The following is a 9,530-nucleotide window of genomic DNA, read 5'->3' as shown; positions in this document are numbered from 1 at the left end:
AGATGCTGGGACAAAGCCCTCTGAGCTGCCTGCCCGTGTCTGACCCCAAGGCAAGCCCAAGGCCAAGCCAGGGCAAAGGCAAAAACAGAATGGGCCAGGGGACAAGGCTTTCAGTGTAAGTGGCTACAGAGGGCCAGATGATGGTTTCAAGATTGGAAGCAAGATAGAGCTGGCCCAGGATGGCATTCTCCTCCACCAGCCCATTGTACTAAAATGCCATCTTTGATAGCATCTGAATTAATGAGATTCAATAAATTTTGATTCAACCTTTTAGTTGCTCTTCGTGTCTTAAAATACTAGCAGAGATAACGTGAAAAGTTCCTGTGGCCTCTTCACTCTATCCTCCAGCCCATACAGAGTTTACAAGTAGGGGGACAGGAAGGGGAAACACTGGAGGACAAGTTCACATTCTTCTGTTGGGAGGGCTTTAAAACATCACAGTTATGTGAATGCCTGCGACTTTAATGCTGGAGAAAACCAGCTTGAGATGAAAGACACAACAGAACCACTTTAGAGGGGAGATCCTCTGAGGATTGGGCTTCTAGCCACTCCTAATCCCACCAGGACTGAGTTCACCCAGCTCTGATCCCTGCTTTCGTCCAGGGCAGGACTCCTAAATTATTATGCCTGGAAGAGAATTCCCAGTCTGCTGGAAGTATGCTCTCTCATGCAAAACAAAGCAATGATCACTGACCTTGCTCGGTTCAAAATGACATTTTTAAAAGCAAATTTGTTTTTATTGTTAAACTTTTAGAAGAGTATCTATAATTCCTTGTTCTGATAAATAGTAGATCACATTTATTGAGTGCTCACGGTTTTCTATCTAGCATCTCTCTTAATCCTCCCAACAACGCTATCGGCAGGTAGCATTGTAGCCCCCAACTTATACATGGGAGACTAAGGTTACCCAGGGTCACAGAGCCAGTAAGTGATGGAGCCATAAGAACACCCAGGTTATGTGGCCCTAAGTTACTGTGTCCCCTGCAAAAACAGCCCATGTATGACAGTGCTGGGCCACGGCACAGCCTCCCATGCATGCATGCCTGGGAAAATGCACACGTGATCATGTGATGGTGCAATTTATTCCACAGACATCAAAGTGCAAGACTCGACTTGAACATATATACTGACTCCAAATGGATCACAGACTTAACTGTAAAACTATAAAAATTTTAGGAAAAAATATGGAAGATATTCAAGATCAGGGGCTAGGCAGACAGTTCTTAACACCAAAAGCCTGATTCATAGGAGGAAAAAAATCAATAAACTGGATCTCATCAAAATTTAAAATGTTTGCTCTATGAAAGATCCTGATAAGAGGATGAAAAGATAAGCCATGGATGGGGATGAAATACTTGCAAATCACATGTCTGACAAAGGACTAGTATCTAGAACATAATAAAGAATTCTCAAAACTCAACAGCAAAAATGCAAACAGTCCATCCAATGAGAACATGGGCTAGACATTAAGGGATATTTCACCAAAGATGGTATACAAATGGCAAATAAGCAAATGAAAAGATAACCAACATATTGTTAGCCATCAAGGAAATGCAACCTAAAACCACAGCGAAATGCCACCACACACCGATCAGAATGGCTAAAATAGCAACATCTGTGAATAGGCAAAGACATTCAATCACTTGTATATTGCTGGAGGTAATGTAAAAAGGTACAGTTACTCTGAAACACAACATGGCAGTTTCTAAAAACAAACAAACAAACAAAAAAAAAAACTAAATACACAACTATCACATGACCCAGTAACTGTCTTGGGTATTCACCTGAAGAAATGAAGACCTGAGTTCACATAATATCCTGTACTCAAATGTTTAGTGCAGCTTTATTCATCAACTAGAAATGAAGACCTGGATTCACATAATATCCTGTACTCTAACTAGAAACACCCAGATGTCCTTCAGTGGGTGACTGGTTAAATAAACTGTGGTCCCATGGAATACTACTTGGCAGTGAAAAGGAACAAACTGCTGATACATGCAACAACCTGGAAGAATCTCCAGAGGATTATGCTGAGTGAAAAGGCCAATCTCCAAAGATTATATTCTAATGATTCCATTATATAACATGCTCAAATGATAGAAATGAACAGATTAATGGTTGCCAGGGGTTAAGGAAAGGGTAGGTAGGGAGAGAAGTGGAGGTGGCTATAAAAAGGCAACAGTCCCTGTGGGGACAGAACTGTTCTGCATCTGGCTGTAGCAACATCCATGTTTTGGTTGTGATGGTGTACTATAGATCTGCAAGATGTTACCACTGGAGGAAAGTGAGTAAACAATACATAGGATGGGGTGCTCCAGTTAAGATGGCGGAGTAGGTAAACACTGTGTTTGCCTCCTCACAACTACATCAAAATTACAAATAAACTACAAAATAGCCATTATTGGAAGTTGCCTGAAGTCTAGCTGAACAGAAGTCCTACAACTGGACACATAAAAGAGGCCACCTCAAAAATGGTAGGAGGCGTGGAGACACAAAAGAGGCTGGTCTCACACCCATGTGTGGCGATTGAAAATCGGGAGAGTTATTTCAGCTGTGGAGATTCCCCTAAAGTATCAAGGGGTCCTGGTTCCACACCAGGCCCCCCAACCCAGAATTCCAGTGCCAGGAAGAGAAGTCTCCACAACTTCTATCTGTGAAAATCAACAGAGATTTGAGATGGAGGGCAGCTGGAGTCACAGACATTCCTCTAAAGCAGCCTGCGTGTGTGAACTCACTTGCTGACAGACTCACTTGCTCTAAGCTCCAGCTCTGGGGCAGCAGCTCAAAGAGTACCAGGGACTTATAAGGAGAAACAGAGTTGTCTGGCTTAGGGGTAAGGGCTGGAGGGGCAGCTTTCTCCCAGAAAGTAGTGCTGGCAGAGGACAGTGTTCCTTTGTTGAGCCCTCCTTACTCCCAGTATGTAGATGCAGGTGGCCGCCATATCTGAGTCTCCATCAACCTGACTACCCGGCCCTGATGATTCCCTGAGACCCCACCCAAATTGCAGGCCCACCCAAGCCCCTTCCAGTAGATCTTCCATACAAATGGCCTGGCTCATGCTGTAGACTTTCCTAAAATCCCTCAAAGGTTCACAAAAACCTAAAGAAGCAGCATTTGGCCTCATAGTGCCCCACATCTCTTGCTGAGCAGCCTCAAGCCCAGCACTAGGAGCAGCCAGACTTAGTTTGTGGCTTGGACTCTCGAGGTACATCTAAGCCCAGCGCGGGTGGTAGCCATCTGCAGACTGCTTGGTGGCTCATGCCAGGTAGTCCCGGGTTGGGCACAGACAGAGGCTGAACTTGGCTTGCGGTAAAGCCCCTCCCAGAAGACCCTGGCCTGCATGCCTAGTGGTCAGCTTCAGTCTGAGCCACTGCACTACCCAAGGCCACATCTGAGGATGACACACCCAAAGGGCAAACTGGGCAGACACCAGAGCCCTGCTAAAGCGAATCCTGCTCCATAAGGTCAGCTCCTATACAATAGCTCCTCCATTGTAAAAACCGGCCAGTTCTCACAACCAATCAGCCAGAGAGTCAATCTCTCCCACTGACATGCAAACAGCAATCAAGGCTCAACTACAACAGGAGAGCACAACACACCTGGAGCACCTGGCTCAGATGACCAGGGAGACTGTGCCACTGGGCCCCAGAGTACACCTACTACATAAGCCTACTCTACTAAGAACAAGAAACATAGCAGCCCTACCTAATACATAGAAACAACACAGGGAGGCAGCCAAAATGGGGAGACAAAGAAACATGTCCCAAATGAAAGAACAGAACAAAGCTCCAGAAAAAGAAATACGCAAAATGGAGACAAGCAATCTACCAGATGCAGAGTTCAAAACACTTGTTATAGGGATACTCAATGAACTTAGGATAAGAGTAAATGAATTCAGTGAGAATTTCAACAAAGAGACAGAAAACATAAAAATGTTTTCTAGAAAATATAAAAACATAAAGAACCAGTCAGAAATGAAGAATAGTTGAAATGAAAAATACTTTAAGAGGACTCAACAGTAGATTAGATGAAGCAGAGGATTGAATCGGCGATTTGAAAGATAAGGTAGCAGAAAACGGCCAATTAGAACAGGAAAAAAAAAATGAGGCTTGTTTATGGGGCCTCTGGGACAACATCAAGTATACCAATATTCTCATCATAGGAATACCAGAAGGGTAGAGAGCAAGGGATTGAAAACCTAGTTGAAGAAATAATGACAGAAAATTTCCCTAACCCAGTGAAGGAAATAAATATTCAAGCCCAGGAAGCTCAGAGTCCCAAACAAGATGAATGCAAAGAGGCTCACACCAAGACACATCATAATTACAATGCCAAAGGTTAAAGACAAAGAGAATCTTAAAAGCAGCAAGAGAAAAGCAGTTAGTTATTTTCAAGGGAGCTCCCATAAGACTGTCAGCTGATTTCTCAACAGAAGCTTTGCAGTTCAGAAGGGACTGGCAGGAAATATTCAAAGCGACGAAAAGCAAGGCCCTATAACCAAGATTACTCTACCCAGCAAAGCTATCATTTAGAATCGAAGGACAGATAAAGAGCTTCCCAGACAAGAAAAAGCTAAAGAGGTTCATCACTACTGAGCCAGTACTACAGGAAATTTGAGGGACTTCTTTAAGAAGAAAAAAGATAAAAAATGTGAATAATAAAATGGCAATAACTACATAGCTATCACCAATTACTTTAAAAGTAAGTGGATTAAATTCTCCAATCAAAAAACAGGGTGGCTAAATGGATAATAATACAAACTATTACATATGTTGCCTATAAGAGATTCATTTCAGATCAAAAGACACACAGGGACTGGAAGGGATGAAAAAGATGTTTCATGAGCATGGAAACAACCAAAAGCTGGGGTAGCAATACTTATACTAAACAAAATAGACTTTAAAACAAAGGCTAGTCTATAGCCATGCTACCCTGAACAAGCTCGATCCCGTCTAATCTCAGAAGCTAAGTAGGGTTGGGCCTGATTAGTACTTGGATGGGAGACCACCTTGAAAGACCAGGTGCTGTAAGCGTAAAAAATAAGAGATTGTAAGCTGACAAGGTCCTTGCAATCTGTGAGGTCAACTTAGGGTTGCCTCATTAAATAAATAAATGAATGAATGAATGAATGAATGAATGAATAGCTAAAACGAGACAAAGAAGGACCCAGTTATCCTACTTCTGAGTATTTATCTGAAGAAACCCAAAACACTACTTTGAAGGGACATGAGAATCCATATGTTCATTGCAGCATTATTTACAATAGTCAAAATATGGAGGCAACTTGGGTGTTCATCAATGGATGAAGGGATAAAGAAGAGGTCATACATACAATGGAATATTATTCAGCTATAAAAAAAGAATAAAATGTTGCCACCTGCAATAACATGGATGGACCTAGAGGGTACTGTGCTGAGTAGAGTAAGTCAAAGACAAATGCCATATGATTTCATTTACATGTGGAATCTAAACAACAACAAAAACAAATTCATAGAGGCAGAAAACATTTTGATAGTTGCCAGATGGGAAGGTTTTGGGGAGGTGGATGAAAAAGGGGGAGTGATTAAGAAGTACAAATTGATAGTTACAACATAGTTACGAGAATGTAAAGTATAGCATAGGGAATATAGCCAATGATATTAATAACTACATGCGGTGTCAGATAGGTACTAGATTTATCAGGGTGATTGATCACTTAGTTATATAAATGTCTAATCACTATGCTGTACACCTGAAACTAATGTAATGTCATATGCCAACTATAATTTAAAAATTTTTAAATTATTTAAAAAGAATACACAGAATGTCTTTACATTTTTTTTAAACTATGTATGTATCTAAGATTATCTCAAGATTTTAAATTAAAAAAAAAACTTAGAAGACCTCATAACCAAATGCAAGGTGGCATTTTTTAGACAATCAAGGAAATTTGAATATGGACTGGGTAACAGACTACTAAAGAATTACTAATTGTGTGAGGTGCAACATGGCACTGTGGTTATGCAAAAATGATCTTAACTGTTAGAGATGCATATTGCAATATGATTTCTAAGATTTAAAAAAAACTTCAAAAAATGAATATGAGAGGGTCAGGAGATGGTAGACAGGTCTAAAGAGATTTATAAAACATTGGCCTCTGTTGTAATGTGGGCGGTGAGTATGTGAGAGCTCATTAAACTCTTCCCAAGAGTTTTAGTGTGTTTAAACTTTTATATAATTACAGATCAACATCTGATGTGTTTCTTCTGCTCTGGCAAAGATCCTAAGGTACAAGCTGCTTCAGGGTCAAGTGTGATAAACAAAGAACAGCTTTATTAAATCATGCTTTTGTCAAGCAGTAAAAATTAGCATTTCTTTAACTCACATATGTGCACGCACACATGCAGGTATGCTCTCCCACTACTGTAAGGTCTCCTCCTGAAGAAGTGATCAGGTGTGCAAGAAAGAGGAGGAAGGGCAAGAGAATTCCATCAGTTTGCCCAACTTGAGGGAAGGACTACAGGTGACTGAAGGGTTGGAAACCGCTGAGGAGTGGTGAAGCCAATAATGAACTGCTTTGTCTCCACTGCGAAGAAGACTAAACAGCAGGAAAAACAGTACAGGGAGAACATTAATGGAAAACAATCGTCAGATATTTGCTAAGTGAATGGGAGGGTCCGAACCAGCTCTGACAGTTATGAACTGGCTAGTAAGCACTAGGTGATCAAATCTACGTGAATCTAAATGTGGTGGGAGGGACACCACATGCTAATAGGGAACCAGCTGGTGAACCAGCTGCCTCCCAGCTCTTTCTGAGCTCTCCAGAGTTCTACATTAGCACATGATGCTTTTGTAAATAAGACAGAAAAGGGAAAAAGAGAAGCTCAAGAGGGATGTGAAGAAAGATACACAATTCTCCTCAGGAACCCAAATGACCGCCACAACGAGGGATCACTTGAAGATGTGTGCCAGCCATTCAGCACAGGACTCTGTCAGACCTACACAAAACTAAGGGCCTTCAGTGGGGACATGACACAGGAGTGGGAGGAGGGTTAGTCCTCGCCCTCAAGGAGAACAGAGGAGTGAGAGAACCACAGCTGAAAATTTAGACGAGCAATGAAATGTCACAGTGAACAAGAGAGCTGGAGGAAGTTCAGGGCCAGGAGCCATTAGGAGGGGCTGGGAACGGGACAGGAACAGAGTCAATGTGTGAAAGCTTCAATGCTCCCAGGAGACCATCGCTCTCACCCCCATCAACCAGAAATGGAAGTGCGAGAGAAACAGAGATCACCCTGACACGCTGCTCTATACAGCATGCAGGACACAGAGGTCAATAGCACCACCATACAAATGTGGACTCGAATCCTATCCCACCGCTGGAACACTGTGCAACCCTGGGGAGGGGGACCAGCCTCTCTGTGCCTTGGTTTCTTCATTTGGAAAATGAGGATGAACATCCCGACCACCAGAGAGTGACACAGGATGAGCAATGGCCAAACACTGGCTGTTTTGAGTCCTGTGCTCTCCCCAGTCACTCTCCTTCCATCAGCTCCATGTGAAAACATGTTCCATCGCCAGAAATGCACCCCCATCCCAGTTCCACCTCAAACTACTGCCTCCCCCTACCCTTCACAAAAAACTTCCTAAAAGCTTGGTCTGCCTTTGGATTCACCAGTTCTCACCTCATGGACTTATGAATTCGTTCACTCTCTCATTCAACAAACATGCTTGAGTTCACACTACAAGGATGCATGGAGAACACAAAAGTGCGCGGGACCATGTTCTAGGGCTCAGGAAGGGGAGACAGGTGGCAGAAGGAGCCCACGGCTACAGAGCAGGGTGGACTACAGTGCATGGTACCAAGGGGCCTGACAGCAGGAGGTATGACCAGGGCCTCCAGAGCCTGAGCAAGGGCCAGGGATGGGCAAGGTGGTTCCAGGGCAGAGGGGCAGGCAGGGATTCAGGGGTCACTCAGCATGATTTCAGCCAGGCAGCAAGGGTGGACACAGTAAGTTGATGGGGTCTATGCATGCCCTGCTGAGAAGCCAGAATGTCATCATGAAGGCAATCTAAGCAAACACGCACATGAGAAGGTGACTGAACATGCACTCAGCTAGCGAAAGGAGTCATGGGAGGGCAGGGCCAGAAGGAAGTGATCAGGGAGAGATGGCTGCATCTGCCAGGAGGATGAGGCCCAAGGAATGCAGAGAAGGGGGCAGGAATGACAGTTCACCTTTAAACATGCTTCTCTGGGGTGTCCCTATGGGACATCAAGGTGGAAATCTCACTGCCATTCAAGCCGTATCTACTGAGCGCCTACCTGGTCCCAAGCACTGGCCTCGGTGAAGGTGCAAAAGTGAATAAGGGGACCACCTCCCCCCAAGACTCATGGAGCTCCTGGTCTGGCAGGAGAATGTCATTAGAAATGACAACGCACTCGGAGGGCTACCAAGTACTGTGAGGAAAAGACAGGACAAGGTCAGACACACCTGTGACAGCAGGGAGGTGGCCACCACCCCAGCTGAGCCTGCCCAAGGGGACAGGAGACACCAAGGCTGAGCACCACCATGCTGAAGCACTGGACAGGCCCACAGTGGAGAGCGAAGGGGGCACCACTGGCAGGAAAACACCAGGGATAGGGGACGGGGGGTCCTGGAAGGACAAGGTCAAGTGCAACCACAGAGAGGGCTGGTAGATGGGACTGGAAGCGGCCAGGCAATCAGGAGCTCCTTAGACCTTGCCCAGGCAACCTGGGTACAGCAGGGAGTAAATTCTAACCCTTTCTCCCAAAAATGCTTCTTGAGATCAAAAGTGGCCCCAGCATCCCCACAGCCTTCCCTGGCTCCTCCAAGCATCTCAGAGAACAGCCCTCCTCCATTCTGTCTTTCCTTCCTCCACATGATGGATCAGGCACTGAACAAGGCCCTGGAAAGACTCATGGAGGCTATGGCTCAATAGTAGAGCCCCTACACAACAGGGTACCCACAATCCACAATACTCCCAATTTTCTCCAAATATGCTGTGAACCTTCCAGAAATTCCTTTCCTACATCAGCAAGCCAGGGTTCCAACATCCCTGCCATCTTCTGACCCCTAGCCTGACATTACACCATCCCTTAACAGAGTATACTGCCCAGGACGCAGGTGCTCCTGGCTACAAGGCAGTTCTCTGCCAAGGACTCCCAGATCCCCCAGGTTAGCTTGCTGCCTCCCTTCCACCTCTGTGGGTGGCATCATCAGCCTCTGCTCTTCTACAGAGCCTGGGGGTCATCTAGGCCCCAGGCATCAAGCTAGGCTCCCAGATCCCCAGGCGAGCAAAAAGCCAGTCCCTGCAGCCAAAGAGCTGAGTGTTGATCTGGTAGGAAAGAAACACACCAACAGATGAGCAAACTCTCTGGCAGGGACAGGTAGAGGAATGCAGCTTTGTCCTGCTGAAAGGAGTGGAAGGGGGAACTAAAGGACAGAGCAGAGAGCTGGCCTTCCAATGCCCTCCTCACTCTGCGCACATCTTGGTCCAGACCTGGCCCAGCCTCCCAGCTAGACCCACTTTCA

At 44.9% G+C, this 9,530-nt stretch overlaps 1 protein-coding gene and 1 pseudogene across 7 annotated transcripts in view; one reads left to right on the top strand and one right to left on the bottom strand.

The window, feature by feature from the left end:
- Positions 1 to 9,530, bottom strand: part of EPS15L1 (epidermal growth factor receptor pathway substrate 15 like 1) — a 90,349-nt gene that overhangs the window by 70,457 nt on the left and 10,362 nt on the right. The window lies entirely within an intron of this gene.
- Positions 4,915 to 5,033, top strand: LOC111744074 (annotated as a pseudogene).

This window comes from Pteropus vampyrus, unplaced genomic scaffold (genome assembly GCF_000151845.1).
Source record: "Pteropus vampyrus isolate Shadow unplaced genomic scaffold, Pvam_2.0 Scaffold126, whole genome shotgun sequence".
Taxonomy (NCBI): Eukaryota; Metazoa; Chordata; class Mammalia; order Chiroptera; family Pteropodidae; genus Pteropus; species Pteropus vampyrus.
This window is presented reverse-complemented; position numbering and strand designations above follow the sequence as displayed.